General features: G+C 34.7%; 1 long non-coding RNA gene across 27 annotated transcripts in view; it reads right to left on the reverse strand.

The window, feature by feature from the left end:
* LOC148620879 (uncharacterized) overlaps positions 1–21,633 on the reverse strand; it is a 28,735-nt gene that overhangs the window by 6,090 nt on the left and 1,012 nt on the right. For 2 of the 27 annotated variants that reach the window (XR_015921009.1, XR_015921005.1), the window contains exons 2-9: positions 19,073–21,573; positions 12,696–12,841; positions 11,602–11,701; positions 10,836–10,972; positions 9,277–9,391; positions 7,127–7,245; positions 1,384–1,574; positions 584–693 (exon numbers count right to left, since the gene is read on the reverse strand). This is a non-coding gene — a long non-coding RNA (uncharacterized LOC148620879). The other 25 variants (XR_015921014.1, XR_015921012.1, XR_015921010.1 and 22 more) reach the window with 25 other exon arrangements.

The raw sequence follows: 21,633 nt of genomic DNA on the forward strand, positions 1-21,633 counted from the left end.
GCTTGATTAATAAAATTTGTAGCATGTCAAAAAATGTGTCTGATCAAGCGCAGGTGTGATTCAGACTTGAGAATGACTAATCAATAGATCGATCTAGTAAATACCCATTCTAAAAATAAAGTTATTACTATTTATAGGTCAGGGAATAGATCAAGAAACATGGTCCAAATAATGACAACGAAATCTTTCAAAAATTAGTTCTATTTTTTTTAGATCTGCCATGCCCGACAGACTTATTTCATTGAAAAACGACAAGTCCCGAGGTGCATTTTTTTTAGTCCTGGGCATCGGGCTTTAGGAATTTTCAACCCCTGACTTTTCAATTTAAAAAAAATTCTGTTGATTTCTTGAAGAAAACCACTTAACCAAAAAAAAAGGCACAAGAATATCTAGTAATGATAATCAAATATTGTTTCTAGAATTTTACAATGTAATTTCATGACAAAATTTTAAAAAAGGGACACTATGCTGTTCACTTGAAAAAATACAAGTTTAGGAATGGAAACACACCCCACAATAAAGGGCTTACACATACAAATTCTGAAGTATATGAAATACAAGTGACTAATTTTGTGAAACTAACACTGGATGAATATGATCTTGTGACTAAATCTCCAACAAGCAAACATTCAACAGAAATTCCAGTCTCCATGACATCTGTGCAGTTGCTGTGTACAAATCAGGCAGCTAAGACTGAAGTGGAAAATGTGCTGAGAATAAAATTAAGACTGCACAAGACAAATCTTTACATTAATCTAACTAAATAAGTTATTCAGAAGTACTTTGATATATGAAAGCCATATTTATACATGTAAAAAAAGAAAGTTTTTCAATACATGTAAAATAGAGAGTTTTGGAGTTTTTCAAATGTCTATGGTAGAACACATGAAAATAGCCCCCCCCCCCCCCATTTTTTTTTGAAATCCTTAAAAACAAGAGAAACCTACATAAAACTTTTATTTTTATTCACTGTCAAGAAATACAGTTATGAAATTACTATAAAAAGTAGATATGGAAAACAGAAATATGAGCATATGATGTAAATGGTGCATGATAAAAAAAAATAATGAAAACAAGGGAGGTAATTAAATAGACCATTTTTCAACTGATTGATTATATGAAAAATAAATCCTTTCTAAAATTGAATTAGAAGGAAATTTATAGTAAAAACTTTTATTTGTGCCTACAGATCTGAAAGAAAGACAAATAGAACTGTAACAATAGGAAAAAATAGTGACATGTAGAATAAAGTATTTAGGGAGCACATACAAATGTCACCGAAGTAAAAAGGTTACTTAGACAGGATTTATTGAAAGAACAGAAATGGGATTCAGCTTGAACAGAAGTGGCAAAGTGTACTAAGTGCAAATACAAATCAAAAACCTTTAACTTGTACGAAGACGTTGAAAGCAACAATAACGGTCGTCGTGCAGCCAAAATACATGGAAATGTAGGCAGGCAAGTGGGTCTTCAACACACACCAATAGGTACATCAAGTTACCATCAAGTTTGTATGGCATCAAATATCCCCCCTCCATCTGTATCAGGTATGCAGTATAGATCAAATTAAGTGGCTAAAATAACAGAAAAGAAAAATGAAGACATGAAAATGCTGAGAGAAAAGGTAAAAAGGGTGAAAAGACTACATGGCTAGGATCCTAAGACAAAAAATGTCCAGGCCGATGGAATCTATATCAGCAGAATATATTAAGGTATTGGAAAAACGCCATTCCAACTAGCAACACAGTCTAACTTCTCTGTAACTGACAATGAAACATTCAAACATTATGTTGTAGCCACAAATCAAAAATCAAAGCTGTGCTCATAAAAAAGAAAAAGCATACAGTAAACCAGAGGCTCACGTGAGCCTGTATCGCTCATCTGGTTTAATTACTTGCTAAATATTTCATATAATTTTGCGTAAATTTACAGGGAATTTTCCTTAGATGAAGATTTTCTTGCAATTTAAAGCATTGGTGAACAGGAATTACTGCATGGGACAGGTTGGAAAGGGGACATAATGCATAGTTTGCAACCCCAACATACTAAAATCCGGAACCAGGCCTTTAAAAATGCAGAAATTGCCATTGTTTTGCGGAATCCATGAAATTTCTGCAAAACACAGCGTTTCTTAGCCTCCAACATGATTACTTTGCTAAAAAACTAATCTCATTAAACTAGGCATTTCACATCCAGTTTTGTATGGAAATATAGTTTACAAGGCACATAAATGCAAACAATGTCCATCAAATCTTAAGAATTATTTAAATAGACTGATTCATAAAGGATATAAATTCGACATTGTTGTCAGATCATTAAATCTTGTCTTTGTAGGAAAAAATATTGATACTCTTATTAGATCATTACATTATAACTTAATCATTCATATTTTAGCATTTTAGTCATTGCACAACTTCTTGCTAGACCAACATAGTCTATGATGTTGCAGTTCTAAATCCTTTGGAAGTTTTGTAACTGATATTTTTTGTGTTGGGAGGCTTGAAGATTTGTCATCCTTATTTGTGTCCTGAGCTTGCTTTCAGTAACTGCGAGCATTCATTGTTTATACCTCATTTGTTTGTCTTCTATGTTATTGTTAATAATTGTTGAGGTACTTTTCTAATGAATTGGATGTATTTCAGGTTGATTTTTACTGTGTGTCTAACTTTGTATTTATTTTAGCCTTTGACCGTATAGAGGGGGAGGGTTTGGATCCAACAAAACTAGTTTAACCCCGCTGCATATTGTTTGCGCCTGTCCCAAGGCAGGAAATATAGTCACTGGCATGTAGTTGTCTTTTTTAAAACATTTTAGTTTCTTACCATAAATGATAAACTGATATAGTATTGAGGAAGGGCCGGACCTTTTTCGGGATGCTGGGATCAGAGGTTTTTAAGCTCAGGATTTCGGGATTTCTGAGAATTAAGCCCGGGATTTCGGGAAATAAATCCACCGGGAATCGGGATTTTAGCAGTTTTTAAGTTCCTTTGTTGTTCGGGATTTCGGGATTTAGTAAAAATAAAGTCGGGATTCCGGGATCAGACCCCCTCCAGCCCCCCCTCAGTATTGTGTTCACTGATTTATCCACTTTGTTTTTATTGGGGCAATTTAGAGCTTGCTACATGGAGGAAATTTCCCACTTGTTGAAGATCATGTGGCGACCTCTAGATGTATATTTTCTTGAGTGGAAACTTTGGTTAAGTTAAGATCCACAGTGGCAGCCATTTTGAAATGGCAAAAGAATCACAAGCTTTCATCTCCTCATGCCAACGATCATTTGTTTCCAGTTTTGTTTCATTTGGTCAAGCGGTTTCCGAGAAAAAGATTTTTACATGTTTTTCTCATAGGGTCCAATGTTAAAGTAAGATCCTCAGTGGCGGCCATTTTGAATTTCCGATTGGCACCAAAATCACAAACTTACATCCCTTCATAAAAGTAAACATTTGTGTCAAGTTTTGTTTAATTTGGTCAAGCGGTTTCCGAGAAGAAGATGTTTACATGTTTTTCCCATAGGGTCCAATGTTAAACTAAGATCCTCGGTGGCGGCCATCTTGAATTTCTGATCGCCACCAAAATCACAAACTTTCATCCCCTCATATCAGTGAACATTTAATGTGTCAAGTTTTGTTTAATTTGGTCAAGTGGTTTCCGAGAAGAAGATGTTTACATGTTTTTCCCATAGGGTCCAATGTTAAACTAAGATCCTCGGTGGCGGCCATTTTGAATTTCCGATTGGCACCAAAATCACAAACTTTCATTCGCTCATATCAGTGAACATTTGTGTCAAGTTTTGTTTAATTTGGTCAAGTGGTTTCCGAGAAGAAGATTTTTACATGTTTCTCCCATAGGGTCCAATGTTAAACTAAGATCCTCGGTGGCGGCCATCTTGAATTTCCGATCGGCACCAAAATCACAAACTTTCATCCCCTCATACCAGTGAACATTTGTGTCAAGTTTGGTTTTATTTGGCCCTGTGGTTTCAGAGAAGAAGATTGAAATGTAAAAGTTTACGGACGGACGGACGACGGACGCCAAGTGATGGCAAAAGCTCACATGGCCTTTGGCCAAGTGAGCTAAAAACTAAATTAACATGCAAGACAGTATTGGAAATGAACAAGCCTGGGCAAGAACTGCGAGATGGGTTTGAGCTTAATGAAGTAACCACAGATCCAGACAGTAGTGCATATAATGCTGCAGAAAGCATGGTCAACAAAGGTCTTACTTCAACTGAACCAGTACATTACCTCAACAAAAGACCCATGTCAGCCAACCATAGGAAGTATGTGACAAATCTGTCAAGTGTGTGTGATATAATGCCAGCTCGCTTGAAAACCCCCCCAAAAAAATACCTCCATGGGCTGTTTGCTTCTGACATAGCAGCAAGGTGACAAGCAGAATACATGACACTCCAAAATTCCTGATGGGGCTCTATCAAAACTATCATATGTTACTGATGCCATAGTATCATAGTGAACTGTTCCTGTGGTAACCATTCAAAATGTTAACTTTATTTATTTGCATGTTCAAAAATTAAGAAATCTAAGACTTGGATTGAAAAAAATGCTTACTTAAAGCAGGGAAATTTTGAAATTGAATCAAATGAGAAGTCCAAACATGTTTTACAACAAATTATGAACTACCGCCTAGATAAAGTGATGCTTGCTACATATAAGTTGAGCCCCTTAATCACGCTATTAGAAGTACTGTACCAGCAAATATAAACTATGCGAGAAATTTTTCCAGTTGAATCCATACGCCAATCCATAAAGTCAACAAGGGCACTGGCAACTCTATCATCAGACTGTGTGTAGTCTGATCAAATCAGGGTCAACAGTGGCCAAGTCACTGAAAACCAGAGGCTCCTAGGAGCCTGAATCGCTCACCTGGTTGAATTTTGCCTTTCAAGGGCAATAAATTAAACAAGAAATTCCCCAATTTTGACTCAAGAAAACTTTGATAGGACTTATCATAAGTATCATTTCAGCAAATGAAAGTTAAAATCTATCATAGTTTTCAAGACATTGGCTGAAAACTGAAAAAATAAAAACCTGTCATTTTCCCCTGTCAAGGGCAATAACTCTTATAAGGAGGCATCTAACAACTCTTATGCCTGAAGACTTTTGTAGTCCTACAAATAAGGATCGTATCATATTTTGAAAGAATTTGGCTAAACCTAATGGTTTTGGAGATATATGTGAAAAACTACTGTCTAACCCCTTTGTTCTATTTTCATTAACGTGGACCATTTTTTTTATGGATCAAAAATCCCCACATCAGTTCTATGCAGGATACCCCAAAGAACACTCATTAGAAGTTGGGTACCAATTGGTCAAGCAGTGTCAAAGGAGAAGATTTTTTAAAGAAATAACATTAAAAATAGGAAAAAACATTGAAAAAGAGCAATAACTCCAACATGGCTTATCATATGAAAATGAAAATTTTTTAAATCAGCTAAACCTACAGTTTTGGAGATATATGCAAAAAACTACTGTCTGACCCCTATGTTCTATTTTTAGTAACGGAGGCCTTTTTTTTTTAATGGATCAAAAATCCCCACTTCAATTCTATGCAGGATACCCCAAAGAATATTCATACAAAGTTTGGTACCAATTGGTCAAGTAGTGTGAGAGGAGAAGAGTTTTGAAAAATTGTTTAACGACGACGGACAAGTACGACGGACTCCAAGTGATGGCAATAGCACATATGGCCTTTGGCCAGGCGAGCTAAAAATGGCACTTTGAAGATATGGGTTCCCAGAAAACACACCTATACTAGCTGAAACTGACACACAATACAAAAAAATTCTTGTCACCATAGAACAACACAGTTTCAGCCTTCTACCCAAGCTAGAAGCTCACTAGCAGAAATGTAACAGTAAAGAAGAAACTTATAGTTTCATGATGCCTCCAAGTGATGGCAATAGCACATATGGCCTTTAGCCAGGCGAGCTAAAAATGGCACTTTGAAGATATGGGTTCCCAGAAAACACACCTATACTAGCTGAAACTGACACACAATACAAAAAAAATTCTTGTCACCATAGAACAACACAGTTTCAGCCTTCTACCCAAGCTAGAAGCTCACTAGCAGAAATGTAACAGTAAAGAAGAAACTTATAGTTTCATGATGCCTCCAAGTGATGGCAATAGCACATATGGCCTTTAGCCAGGCGAGCTAAAAATGGCACTTTGAAGATATGGGTTCCCAGAAAACACACCTATACTAGCTGAAACTGACACACAATACAAAAAAAATTCTTGTCACCATAGAACAACACAGTTTCAGCCTTCTACCCAAGCTAGAAGCTCACTAGCAGAAATGTAACAGTAAAGAAGAAACTTATAGTTTCATGATGCAAACATACTTTGTAAGACAGCAAGCAATCTAAGATCACTTGGACGAGATCCAGAGTGCCCAGGCTATCCTGGTAACTGTTCAGCCAACATGAAATGGAGTGCTACAATAGGCAATGAAGAGAGGTATTTTGAAATACTGGGTGATATGCTAAATGACCATTTATATTTGGACAATTAACAACAGATGGTGATAGTCATACGTTCAGAGGATTTAGCCGGAAACAAGAAGAAAATTTAGTTATCATACCTGAGAACCGTCGCGACACCAGATACTTAGCCAAATCACAAATGCGAGACTGTGACAATGCTAAATTTAATGAAATGATGCTACAGTTTGTAACTAAAACAGATTGCACAATGCTAAAAAAAAAACGATTTGCTTTTGACTTAAGCAACAGCTGCACAAAGGGTTCAACTTCGCTCTTAGTCTTAGGGAGTTTGCAAGAGATATGAACAAACTTGTAAACAGATTTAGCTATGCAACAGATAGTATCATTGCGTGTTATACAAGACATTGTTTAGAAAAGTACAAATCATACTCCTATGTATGTAAAGGTACTGAGCAAGATCACTGGGGCAAAGACTTTATGCCAGATGTGGAAGCAAAATGCTTGTACATGACAGAGGATGATAAGAGACTTGGGTGTAATATAATCAACATTAGATTTGGTCGGACAAACTTCGTTAAGACTCGTTTTGGGACAGTGACACTTAAGTGTGAGGCTGTAAACCGAGGCTATGGAAAGTCAGATCCAAAAGAATCCACTCACCTGAGGATCTGTTCTGCTCCTATTAATTCAAACTACTGTCTGACTACAAGTGCAAGCAGGATTAATCATGGACCAGGGGAATCTTGCCACTTCCGACAAATTTGTATCCAGTCACCAAGCTGAAAAGACAAAATGAGAAATATGAATATGATAAACAAAAGACACAAAAAATGAAAAAAAGTTAAGAATTGTTTCTACAATCAGGAATTTTACAACTTATGACTCAATACTGGATGAGCCTGGAACATATAAACAAGAGGCTCCCAGGAGCCAAAATCCCTCATCTGTTTAAATTTTTGCTTTCAAAGGCAATAACTGTAACAAAATGGTGTTGGACAAGTATGACTCCATGAAGACTTTGTTAGGGCATATCATGAGGATCATTTCGTCAATCAAAAGTTTCATTCTATCTATTATAGTTTTCAAGATATTATCATATTTTTTTTTAATTCAAACTCATATTAAGTATTTACATTTCATGTCATTTAAAGACATACAATTTGTGTTATTACTAAGAGCACTGAAGATGAAATGTGTAGATTTCAGATATTTAATATCACAAATCTACATGTATTTACCATATTTGACTGCACAAGGCAAACAATAAGGGCATCTTACCATATCTGACTGCACAAGGCAAACAATAAGGGCATCATGTTAATATAGTATTAATGTATGGCTTTTTTCTGTATTGGCCCTGTTACATGCCCGAGGTATTAATAATGGCCATTACAGCCATCCGAGGCTATTAATAAAAAGGGCATATTACAGGGCCAATATGGAAAAAGCTTTGCATTGATACTTTTTTTAACCAACTTTATATCTATTACTGAAACATATGATTTCACCTTAATTTGAAATAAGTCTGTATCTCGATGAATCAAATATTTATGAAAATAAATCATGATGGTGTTGTTTCTAATAATCACCCCCCCCCCAAAAAAAAAAAAAGAAAATAATAATTAATCTCTAGTACAAGATTAAACATACCTAATAATTCAATATACTCAGTTCCAGTACCATCTTTCAACAACTTTAAATCTCCTAATCTAATTACATGTAATTGAATTAGATCACTCTTACTTAAAGTTGTCACTTATTAAAGGTAAGAAAAACTATTAATGCCCCATACTAAAATTAGTAATGCATGGCTGTGATTTCCTAGTGACCGGCTGTAGGAATTTCCAAATCGTAACTACCAGTTGTAAATGATGGGCATTTCTATACATTTTATGTTGGATAATAAAATTCTCCAAAACTTTTAAAGTTTGGACAAACAGAGAAGACAAGCAATAGTTAGGATTGCAAACTAATTCTTGGTCTATTTATTAACAATTGACATTATTTCTATCTTACATCTACTTCACATGATTTTTCATTGATACATGTAGGAATTAATACACATTTGTACATATATGTAAATAAACTAAACTGGTCATTGTGCCCTGTACAAGTAATACAAATGTACACTCTCCCTTGCATAACTACTATTTATCCTGTCACATAATATGTGTCTGAACAAGGTTTAATTTAATATATATACATGTATCTTCATATGTAGACTGCTCTATTTAGGTTACAGACCACCAATTCAACCAATGAGCATTTGGAACGTACGCAAAAATAGTTCTATGCAGAAATTACCCCTGTTCCTCATAGTGCTGTGAAAAAAGTTCTCATCTCATTTAAAAAATTTAAACAGTTTCTGAAAGGAAAAACATTTCTGTACATTTTATAGGTGCATTTTGCTTCTTGTGATGTGAAGCCTAATCTCCATAATGATTTCTAAATATACCCCTATCTTGTGAAAACACTGGGATTTCCCATGCTATTTATAGACACTTCACTTCCGGTGACCAGTACTGCACTGCAAGTCAGCTAACCCCACATGCCATTCAGAGGATTGTGAGCTGGCATATGTAGAATCATGCTGATATATAGTCCTCTGCAGGTTAAAGTTAAGGTAAAGTGCAGAGAAGCCATTGAATATTGTGAAATTAGCATAGAACCTATGGGAAGTGGAATTAGTGGTTTTTAGCCTCTACTGTTATTGGATGAATATATATATAATAAGGTTAAGATTACGTTTTGTAAAAATAAATTCATCTTTTCTGATAGTTTTCAAGCCTTTTCCTATTTTTTTTACTTACATTTATTTCAAACAGTGAATGTGATTTTTAAAAACTTCAGGAAACACATGGATGTATGTACAGGTACGTGTATCTCCGTTGTTCCACTGTTGCTGTTGTCAAGAACCTACCTCGCCTGGGAAAAAAATATAACTCCAAATGTATTATCCACATCAAAGCATAGCTTTTCCAAGATAGGAAAGGCAATCATTGTCTTATTTGCAGCTGTCAGCTGTGTCTGAATTTTGTTTATGTTACATGATATGTGTAAAATATTCCCATCATCCATCAAGAACTGTAATAGGATACAAGAGCACAATTATTCGTAATGCATTTTCCATAGGGTACCTATGTAGTTTGAAAATTAATTTCAACAAAACCACACAAATTAGCAGAAAATGGGTTTCAGTTCCTAAAACTAGAAAAGCATACTTTTTATTTGCACAAAAAAAAAGTATATGGTCATGCGGCAAAAGTTGATCGAAATTTCAGTTGTTATGGACTCTTGAAAATTCAGCACAAAATACACTGGAAAAAAATGAAGCACCTAGATTTCATTTATGAGAAATCATTTCAACCCTATAACAAATTATTAATTATTACCAAAATAAAATCAATCATAAATGGGTAAGTTTTGAAATGAAAATAAATTTCAAGCCATATCCAACCAATCAGGTACCACCTTGTATTCAGTACTCAGTACCATGTTGGAGTAAAAAAGTTCCCGGTAGAATGTAAACAAATAATTGCGCATTTGTATCCTATCAAAACATGAAGCGGTTAAGAATCAGTACTCAAGTTCGCATTTATAAAGCACATCTTAACACAAGTACAGAAACCAAGTTAGGTGAAAATCCGTTAAAGTTTAGTCGAGATATTCCCTTTTTAGGTTGGAGTGCGAGTTTGCGGCCAGTGCTGAAAAATTTCCACAGAAAGCAAAAATCAAAAATTAAAAATGGAAAATTTCTTGTTAAAATATCTTAGAAATTATTCTCACTTATGTTTTCCAACACTTTAAGCAATACTCCTTTTATGCATGTACAAGTTGAAATCTAAATTTATTAAGGGTAGAATCTACCCTTTTAATAGTAAAAATACAAAAAAAATGGAAAAAAGGTTCAAAACTTTCTAAATTAAGTGAAATGAAGATCCACTTTCTAACTTTATCGTGTAATTTTTAATCGTTGGTGATAAGAGGTACCAGAATGACAGCAACAAATTTTGCTTGTCATCATAATAACTATAGAAGAGCCATGAGATCATCAAATGGCATCTTTGAAGAATTTTATATGTTTGAAGGGGGAGCACCTGTTGTTTATCCTGTAAATAGTGCAAAGACTGAACTTTTCACATCAACCTGTACTGCAAAACAAGTGTATAAAATAAACTTGCATCAGAGCACATCAACACTTATCAATGCTAAATTAACAGAGTCAACATTTCAAATTTATAAAATGTCAGGATTCAAAAAAGGAAATAAATACACATTTAAATCTGGGAATTTACCTCACAAAAAAAGCAAGGACTAAACTTTCAACAGTGAAAAGTGACTTAGAAACACCTAAATACATTAGACTTACAAGGAAAACTCATGAACTGGTTGTTAATGATCCATACACTGATCCTGAGGAGAAGGCAGAGCGGTCCAGTTGTGCGGCCAAGTTACTGCGACCAAAATCTAAATCTGTTCCTGTTGCTAGGAAATCTAAGAAAGGAGCTAAAAAATAAAAGGTAGGACATGTAATAATAAATAACGTAATTAACTTACAATCAAACAGTTTATTAATGTAGATTAAAAAAAAAAAAAAACAATATATGCCATATGTGCACAATTTTCAAACTATTTAGTTTTTCCTTAAAACTTGCTAATTTATTTCCAAGAACACAAATTCTTGCACTTTGTATAGTAATTAACCTTTATTTAAGTTATAAAGTAGGAAAAAATCAACTAGATATCAGCCAAATGTACATAAATGCTCCATTAAAAAAAAATATTAAAATTAAGGGGGAGATAACTGTAAATTGCATTTGAATACAGAAATAACTTTAGTGTTAGTAGGACATAAAATATGGTTTCTTCTCTTATTTTCAGGTTGAATTCTGATTCCCACAGAGTGCTGTGCCTTTACAAGTCAGAAAACATGTGGAATTGCGCATTTAGAGAGCATATGATGAAAAGTCCAGACTGTGATGGTATTTTACTATACGATTTGGACAAAGAAAAAAAAAGAGGTTTCTCTCAAGATTTCGACTTATTTGCGCATCGTTTAAATACTTTTCGAAGATGTATACACAGTATGAGGAACTTGAAACCGGCAGACCGGGTAGAAAACCCTCAAAACTAACAACTGGTGTACTAGTTGGCCTGAGTCAGACTCCAATTTGTCCTACAAGCTTGTGCAAAATCTTTCTAAGTGGCAATATCTCAACTCCAGCAGCCTCTAGCCTGCAAAGAAGGACAAATAAAGTATATAAAAACATTGTACAAGTTGTAAAAAAAGACATGAAAAGAAGAAGGGAAGAATTAGTTGAAATAAACCGCCTCCGAGGAAAGAAAAATCCAAGATGTATTAGTGTTCAAATGGATGGCATGTACAGCAACAGACCCAACCCAGGAATTGGACGCACACCGTTCCAACAAGCTAATCAGCTGAAAATGTAACAAAAAAACATAAAATTGTTAATTTGGTTGACAAAAATAAGCTCTGTTCAGAGCATTCTTCACTAGATATTGATTTTTGACTCAGGCCAACTCCAGTCTGAATGTACTGATGAATGCAGTGCTAATATTCCAATGGTGAAGAGCATTGGTGATGAATATGCATGGGCCAGGGAGTGCCTTGAAGACCTTTTAAAAGACAACATAAAAGTAGACTATTTAGTTACTGACCCAGACAGTTCAGCTTACAGAGCTGCAGTTGATTTGTATGAGGAGGGAAAATCAAAAACTGAGCCTCAGCATTTCATTGATACCAGGCATTTGTCGGAAAATATGCGGAAAAGTGTGGAAAAAGACAAAAGTCTCCTAAAAATCATGCCAGCACGGACACAAAAGCAACGCCAAAAGCTACTGAATAACTTTGCAACAGACTTAACTGAAAGGTGCAATTCTGAAGTTGCTATATGTACTAAGCAATTCAGAGGAAATTTTAAAAGAGTTAAATCAAAGATGTCTCATACAGTTGATGCAGTTATACGGTGCTACATGGGAAAACATGACTTATGCAAGAAACATTCTTTTGTATGTGGCAAGAGTGAGTGGCTCAAGAAGAGAAGTCTACTACCAAAGACATTCAAAATCATGCATACCCATGAAAACATGGATTTTATTCGTATCGCAGTAAATAAGTGCCTCGGACCAAAAGCACTTGAGAAGACCAGGCTTAATATGAACACTAACTTTGTCGAGGGTGTGAATCGTAGCATAAGGCGTTCCTTACCTTCAAATGTAATGTACAAAAAGAACTATTCTGGAGGGGCACACTCAGCCATCCATAGTGTAAATCTTGGTCCAGGTGAATCCATCCTTGAGTTGTGTAGTGCCTTACACTGTGACATTCCAGTTGGGAGTACAGCTTACCAGGCTCTAAAAAGTGTGCAGAAATTAGACATTTTACAAAAGCAGCATAAGCAAACAATGGAATACAAGAAATATAGAGGTGAAAAACGTGAAAAACTGTACAAACTCAGGGATGTCATTAGAAGCCAGCAGCCGGCAAAAATCGCCGCCTACTCTTTCAAACGTCGCCGCCTACTTTCGTACCCCACAAAAATAAAATTCATGAAATATTCTTCAAGACCCTCTTTATATAATATACTGACAATATTCATCCACAAATATTAAAGATTGCACTTGAATGACGCATCGGTGTGACTTTAATGTATTGTTCGGTTGCTAAAATAAATAGTCCGCGTTTTTTCCCTGTTTCTAAATATAGACTTTCTTATTTTTACTGAACTAAAAATACTTCGTTTCCGGTCAGCAAAAAGCAACATGTCGGGCCGTAAAAGGTCAAAGCCTGTGACACAGGGACAATCATCTATCTGTTGTTTTTTTGTCACCAGGGCCAGCTAAGGCCAAAAAGACAGACAGTGACAATGGTAGATATAAATTAACAATCATATTATTGATGATATTTAATATCTTATTTTAATTCGATAAAATACTAGCAAGGTCATTGGGTATGACAAGTGCCATTTTTGTCAAAACAAAATTTTCAACAAGATTGGATCGATTGATGGTTCAAGCGTGTAATGAGAGAAAAGATTGATATGGGAGTGGTTAATTATGCTAGTTAGCAAAACAATTTAGAAAAAAAAATAATTAAAAGCTCAAATTATTTATAATTACTTTGTTGTCACTTGTCTTAAGTGGAAAAAAGAAGGGTCTATGCAATGGGGAACTTTTCAATAATAAACAATTTGTTCAAAATTTTAAAAAAATATCACATTTTTTAGGCTTAACAAACAGAAACTTGTATAAAAATTGTAATCTTATTGTCCTGTACAATGGCCCAGGAGAGCCCTAGAATGCAGGATATTGCACCATTTACCCCAGAGCTTATGGGGGCCGCGAGCGGCCCCCGGACCCCCTGCCATAATGGGCGGGTTCGCCACCTACTTTATCTAATTAGCCAGCTACTTAAAAACTTAGTGACATCACTGAAACTGTATGAAAAATTAAGTGAAATTATTGCGTATGAGAAAAACTCGCTACTGAAAAGTGAAAAAGAACAGAAACCTTCTTCTCGAAACAAACACACAGACCATTCCTACAGTGTAAAAAAAAGAAAAGGAGAATTTCTGTTAGAAAATAGTTTTTATATTAATAAAATGAAATATTAAACAAAATGGTTTGTGTGATTTTGAGCAGAGGCCTTGACTTTTGCAGTGAATTCTCTCCTGGTTAAACTCATGTTGTTATATGGCTATGTGGTCTGGCTTGACACACACTTTCTCATGGCAGATATGGCTGCACTCTTTGTCATTAAAAGATTTTTGAAAATCATCCCTTGTGATCCTATGCCTTATCATGTAGGAAAGCCTGTGTGCAGTCTCCCTTTTGCCCTCTCGATCAGGCCATTTCACTACTAGGACCCCATAACCTGACTTGGACTTCCGTGCCCTTATCCATTCAATGCATCCCTTCTCATTGCCCATTAAAATAGCCTTTTTGAAAAACTTTTTCTCAATATCAGCCCAAAAAGCATCAATTTTGAAAAAAAAAAGAATGATCAAAGTCACCACAGAGTTTGCAGGAAAGCTAAGCACCAAAAAACAGTGATGAAGAAAAAAAGTGAATGTGATAGTACACATTCTCTATAGGATACAAGAGCGCAATTATTAGTAATGCATTTTCCATAGGGTACCTATGTAGTTTGAAAATTAATTTCATGTAGTGTATGAACCACAACATATCAATGCAAGTATGATGGTATTCGATTGTTTTCTTGTAAAAAAAATGCCATCCCTTTAATACTGTCCTGTCATTCTGACATCTGGAAAATCAATGAAGCGTTCTTCTCCTTAGCAAAAAATCCCTATCACTATCAGTATCTTAACACCCTTGCGTTTTAACATTGCCTAGAGAAAAAGAGGCAATGGAAATTAAGATAACCATAATCCATATTGGAGGGCTTGGCCTCAGGTCACCAAGAGGCTTATCTCTAAATCAATCCTTTAGCTAATATGGTCCACATACAAAATTAGTCCATATTTCCTCTGACCCTGCAACTCTCCTCTTTTTCATTTGGATATTGATATGTAGGGTTGGGTCAGAACGATGTGTTATACAAAAAATTGGAGATTCAGCGGTACCACAGAGTACAGCCCTTCAACCGCTTGCAATGACTTTCAAGTTGAAATTGTGCATGTCACACCTACCTAGTTCGTGGATCGTTATGGTGTATCCATCTGCACCATGAAAACTGATTTATTCAACGGGTCATAGTTTTCCTTTCCTCTTTTGTCTACCCAGACTTGACTTTTTATGAGCAACTCCGCAGGTGTTTCTAGAAAAGCAGAGGACGCTTACCCTACCGGTGCACCTGGTCCATGCTCCCAATTTTTAGTGGAGTCCGAGTTTTTCACTTGCTTTTGTTACTTAGTATGTATGATTTTAGTTACTCTATCAGTGTGAGAAACCATTTTTCCCCAACTTGCCATTCTGGCTAGTGGAATATTGATCTTGCTAGTCAAATATAAATTCAACTACCCACATTTTTTTTTTCTGTACTATCATCTTTTTTCTCTTGGATTTGACTATCTCCTGTCTTTCTGCAACTATCTTTTCATTTGTTTTTAAATTTATCAAAAACTTTTCCATTTTCGAATATACCCTCCCATTTAAGTTTTTCAAGTACTTTACAGTAACAAAATAAGTACTCCATTTCTTGTTCATTTTTATTTTAGCAATAAACAACTAATTTGCAAGGTAACAAATCTTAAATTACCAAGATAATTTCGTTTAAATACTAATACGAGATCAGGACCGTCGCCTAGGTTTTGGCGCATCCCATTTACCAGAAATTAAAATGGCAGATCGTAAACAATGCTTTACAAGTCAATAAAATTGTGCATATCATGCCAAAATTCACTTAAAATATTCAAGCTAAACTTCTTAAAATGAAGGGAACATATTTATAATGTATGATGTTAAGGGATGTTTTACTAAGTAACCTGTTGGCTGGTTAACTTTCCTTGGACCTTGCCAATCAATTGATGGTCGCCAAATTGACGAGTGTAAGCAAATGAGAACTCGCCAAAATACACATCTACTCGTATTTGGCGAGCGGTTGTTTTCCACACTGCTCTATGTTCTTTGTTGTGAATGTCTGTTTTCCATATCTAGTCTTTGTCCCTAGATTACATTCTTTTTATTACCAATATAACCTTGGTTCCCTTGATTACTCTTTGATTCTGGAATCATTTTCCTGTATGCTAATACCAAATTAACTACAAGAATTACATTATGGAAGGAACAGAGCAGAAACGATTTTTAAGACTGGAATCTAACAGAATATTTCAAAATTCCACAGAAAAATCACGTGTGTACTACCCTTCCGTTCCAAAAGTAACATGCTCTCTTTTACGATTCAAAAATTTTAAAACATTTTAAATGTCAACAAAACAGGGTCTCAAATGGAAAATGATCAAAACTTCAAAAAAAAAAGGTAATTTTTGTAGCAAATTTGGTATCAGCATACAGGAAAATGATCCTGGAATCAAACTAGGTAGATATGACATGCACAATTTCAACTTGATTCTTGAAAGTTGTTACAAATACAAGCAGTTGAAGGGCGGTACTCCGCGGTACCGCTGTTTCTCCAACTTTTTGTATGGCACATCATTCTGACCCCAACCCGACATATCAATATCCAAATAAAAACAAGAGGGTTGCAGTGTCAGAGGAAATTTGGACCAATACAAAATGACCTGAAATGTTTTTAAAATGGACGTCCTTGTTTTGAATGTAGGTTAGTGAGGTCTTACCGCTGATGAATCTGCGAGAGCAGTGTACATTTTGTAAGTCAGCAAAAATTACACTATGACGATTTCAAAAGTTGTACAGAGCTTATATTTCCTGTTTGATTTATCGACTTTAAATAAGGTTTACTTGACTTGATTACCTGCCTGTACTGCCATTACACATTCAAATCGTCTCGGGTCTTAATTATCCTCAATTATGAAAAGGTCCGATAAATTCCTTATAGCAAAAGGATGGTTACCTGTTTGGAATGACTTATGTTCGGATAACAGTCAGAAAAAAAACGCATATGGGTGTGGCTATCGTTCGAGGTTCTGTTGTGGAACATTCAAGTCCCAAATAATCGTAGAATTTTTCATGAGAAAATTTTGCTCTTCAATCCTTTGAATAAATGTCTTTCTTTATTGAAATGGTGGTAAAATCTCAACGAAAATGCTGCTGTTGATAATGTATTACACTTACCCTAAAAATGAACCTCTTTTCCTGGTTCCCCCAACATATCCATGTTTCAAAACAACTTTTTTCACTTGAGTATTATATAATAAGGGCGAAATTTGATCGGGAGAATTTTTTTTTCATCAAATTAAACTTAAAATACAACTGACCAGCAAAAAATGACACTATATAACCTCCGATATTAAAAAAATGCCTCATAACTTAATCAATATTTTCGACCAAACAAATTCTACTAACGTCGGAAAATATCGTATTCGCCCAAAACGGCCAGGGCGCATATATATATATATATATATATATATATATATATATATATATATATATATATATATATATATATATATATATCACAGAGTAATCAAGGTAACCAAGGTTACTGCAGTTATAGAAAAGGATAAGGAAATACAGATATATTTTTACATTTGTATACCATCAAAAACAACCAGTTTAAATAGAACATAAAATTAACAGAAGTAAGCTATAAGAAAAAAAAATACCTGTCAAAAAGTTGTATTTTTTTATTTCAAGATATTTTGGACAACACTTCACCACTTCTAAATATGCATGTGTAAACATTTGTTAAAACAATGAAATTACATTGTATTGAAGTCTCGTGTATAAAAGTTCAATACTTGCCATGATGTATTTACTCACTTGTAACATGAATATTTAAGAACAAGATAAAAAAAAATTAATTTCAGGAAATCATTAGCATCTCCAATTTTAAATTGAAAAGAAGCAGTTGTAGTTCGCTCAGGTTCCACATGCTTAGATTTAATACAGATTCATGGTTGTATTTTCGGCTTTAAAACAGAAATCTGTGTCAGTTTGTTTTTGTTCATCAGACAAGTCCACATTTTAGGTTTCTGACATTGAGACACTTCTTATCATATATGAATGTTCAATGCTGTTTTTCAAATACTATGTACATGTATGCACAAGTCAACCTTAATTATTTGTGTTTTTTTTTTACATCAATGTGGTCTTTGTCAAGCTGAGGTTACTGGTATTGATGCGACATGCCACATATCAAAATAATTGTTAAAGAGTATCTACCCTCTCACAAAGAGAATTCACTTTCCTGCAAGAATAAACATACTCTTGCTAAATATTTCACATATTTGACAATTATACATTACATTTTATATAGAACTAATATATTTTGATATCTTTTATTTATTATAAATATGGACCTACATTGGAAGGAAGAAATATCCAAGAAAGTCCTTTACAGAAAATCATTTCCCTTTCTTATGTACAGAAAATTTATGTCTAACTGTGTAATACATGTATCTTTAAATCCCATATATTAGCAGAAAAAGTATCTATTGGCTGATAAAAGGTAATTATGCAGTAGTTTTATATACATAATAATGAAAATTATAAACGAATGACAAATTTCTACAGTACAGTTAGATGGGCAAACTCTGACATCTCAATGTATAATAAAGAAATACTTTGAAGGAAGAAAAAAGGTCCCCTTTAATTTTGTAAATTTCTAGATCTACAGCTCCAGTACAACGTACTTCCCATATTTTCTTTTTAAAAGTGCATTTTTCATGATTTTCATATATTATTTGTAATGCAGACCTGGCTTTCCAAAATATTAGATGGTTGTTTAATAATTTAACTGGACAAAACAACCAGCGTTTTTAAGGGATTCACAGAGATCACCACAAAAGACCCCCTCCCCCAATTTATAAAAAGAAATAAATGTTCACGTCAATATGTCCTTCAAGAGTAAAGAAAAAAAAATGGTTCAATCGAGAATGAATTTCGAGAAAGGAAGCTGATTATGATAGCGAAAAAAAAATCAGGAAACACATGATGAGCTATTGGGCTTTGGGCTTGGTATCATTTGTACGTCACACTCACAGCATGCATCTTTCATCATAGCTTCAAATCGTTTGTAACATCGTCTAGAGGACCCAAAAATCAGCCTGCGTAATGTTCGTCAATCATATTGAAGGCATGGAATGAATATACCATTACTTCATCTTTGCTTTGCAATCGCTTCAATACAGCCGCAAAATGTCGATTTTGTCCCATCAACTTTCATATTTGTACTACTTTATTTACTACGCTACACATGGAATGATGGGTAGTATTTGGTATTTTTAGAAAGCTCTGCGTCATTCCTATCCTGTCATTCCCCTTTTTGAAATCATCGACCCGACAAATTGTTGCACCTTTAGGTTCAGTTTTTGCTCTAAAACAAATCTTAAGTCTTTGAAAAACATTCATTTTTAAATATTTTAGCGATTAACTCTGTGAAAAGTGTGTATTTTATGCTTTTTTAGCAAGTATGTTTACTTCTGGTTTCTTTACAACAAAACCCAAAACGAAAATTACATTATCTCCCCTTTCCCGCGTGACCAATAAGTGGAACTATCCTGTCAGCACGGCATTCCCACTGTACTTCATCATATCATTTCTCATATAAAAATGTTTATGACGTTTCAATAAAATGCACTAGAATTCATAATGATAATTAATTTACTTTTAAAAATTGATTATTAGCAGGTTATTCAATTGAAAAAAATGAAAAAGCTGTTTATTTCTTTCGGTGTGATTATTTTTAGGTTAAGTGCACCTTTGATGCCTTTAAAAGTGGTTGAAATTGAAATAACATTTTCAATCGATTGTTGGTCTCACATCTTACATCATTAGACACAGGCTTTCATAATAATCAGCATGTCTTTGAAAAATTCACTCCTACGTACCCTGCCTGATTCCTATCATTGTAGCATGTTTTAGCAATCAAACATCTTTATAAAAAGAAAATATTGATCAAGCTCTACTCAGCGCAGAAGTTCGTTTTCTCTCTTACCGTCCACTGCAGATAGGCCTTTCGAAATTCACGGGCATTTTCAACCCATACAATCAGGTGACGTCGCTAAAACGATTCACTATTTCCCGACTTTGCAAGAATATTGCATTTTCTGAGAAGGCTGATTAAAGCGTCTAAAAGAGTAATTAGAGGAACCAAGGTTTTAGCGGTAATCAAAATAATGTAATCCACGGACAAAGGCCAGACATGGAAAGCAGACATGCACAACAAAGAACATAAAGCAACTAAAATCATACATACAAAGTAAAAAAAAGCAAATGAGCAACTCGGACTCCACAAAAAAACTGGAATCATGGATCAGGTGCAGCAGTAGAGTAAGCGTCCTCTGCTTTTCTAAAAACACACGCCGAGTTGCTCATAAAGAGTCAAGTCCGGGATAGACGAAAGAGAAAAGGAAAACTATGACACGTTGAACAAAGCAGTTTTCAGATTGTTTTTGAAGGTCAGACGCTTTTTTGGTGATGATCTCTAAGAAAACCAAGCACTGAGCAGGGCGTCGCCATCTGATTCGTATGTAGGGATTTTCTTTCGACGAAGAAATTTGTACAGATGACATACAAAATATGACGCATATCTGGCGAGTCCTTTGGTCAATATTTATATAAGGTTCGCTACATTATGTATGTACATCATGTTCGTTTCCTGTGCAGGCCAACAACTTAGATTTTGACGCATTTGAATTGTCCAATTGTTGAAGTTTCGGGTGAGGGGGTGGGGGGGGTTGCCGATACATAATAGTAATGTAAAGCATATATACCCTGTATGAGGACATATTAAGTCATTGATAAAAAAGCCTTAGCATTTTACCTTAAAAAAACAAACATTTTTTTTTGTATTTGTGCGATATATTTTTCTGAATCATAATATGATAAATCAGACAATTCATGAACGTACATATTTTTTCAGTAGTAGTAATATGATGCAATATCATAATTACCAGAATTAGTGGTAGTTTTCACGGAGTCATTCTAGTCAAGCAGTTTTTTTTCATTCCAACGTGTCTAGTTCGCCATTTTTGTATATGTGCATGATTAAGTTTCTTTCAAGTATGTTTCAAACCAGGCATTCGGTAATTCTAACACCATAGACAAAATTCGTATCAATTACTTAAGTAACCAATATGGGGTCTTTGTCCTCTGAGGAGGTAGTTCTTCAAATGTCAGTTTCTCGTTGTGCAAATTTTTATTCACCTTCAGTTAACGACTTATAACTACTTGTGTAAGATTTGATAAGGGAATGGGTTTAAATATTTATTCATAATCATTTTCAATTAATTGCGGTTGATGTACCAAGTATTTTTTTTATTATTGAAGATATTGTTTGCACATGACGCATGTTACATGTACAGCGTTGACTGTTCTAAGGACAATTGGATTTTTTGCAGGTCCTATCACTTGGTTTATATGAACAACTATTTGCACAAAGGTATTCAGTTGCACAGTTCCCGCCATTTCTTCCGAATAAGTTTGCTACCCTGTCAGCTAGGCAATCAGCGTCTGTGCATGATGGGTCATCACGACAATCACTGAAATGAATATTTGTTTTGAAAAAAAGAACAACATTGTTTTTGCCATACAAAGCAAAT

The sequence above is a fragment of the Perna viridis genome, chromosome 3 (genome assembly GCF_037379345.1).
Source record: "Perna viridis isolate PV_CMFRI_1.1 ecotype Kerala chromosome 3, ASM3737934v1, whole genome shotgun sequence".
NCBI lineage: Eukaryota > Metazoa > Mollusca > Bivalvia > Mytilida > Mytilidae > Perna > Perna viridis.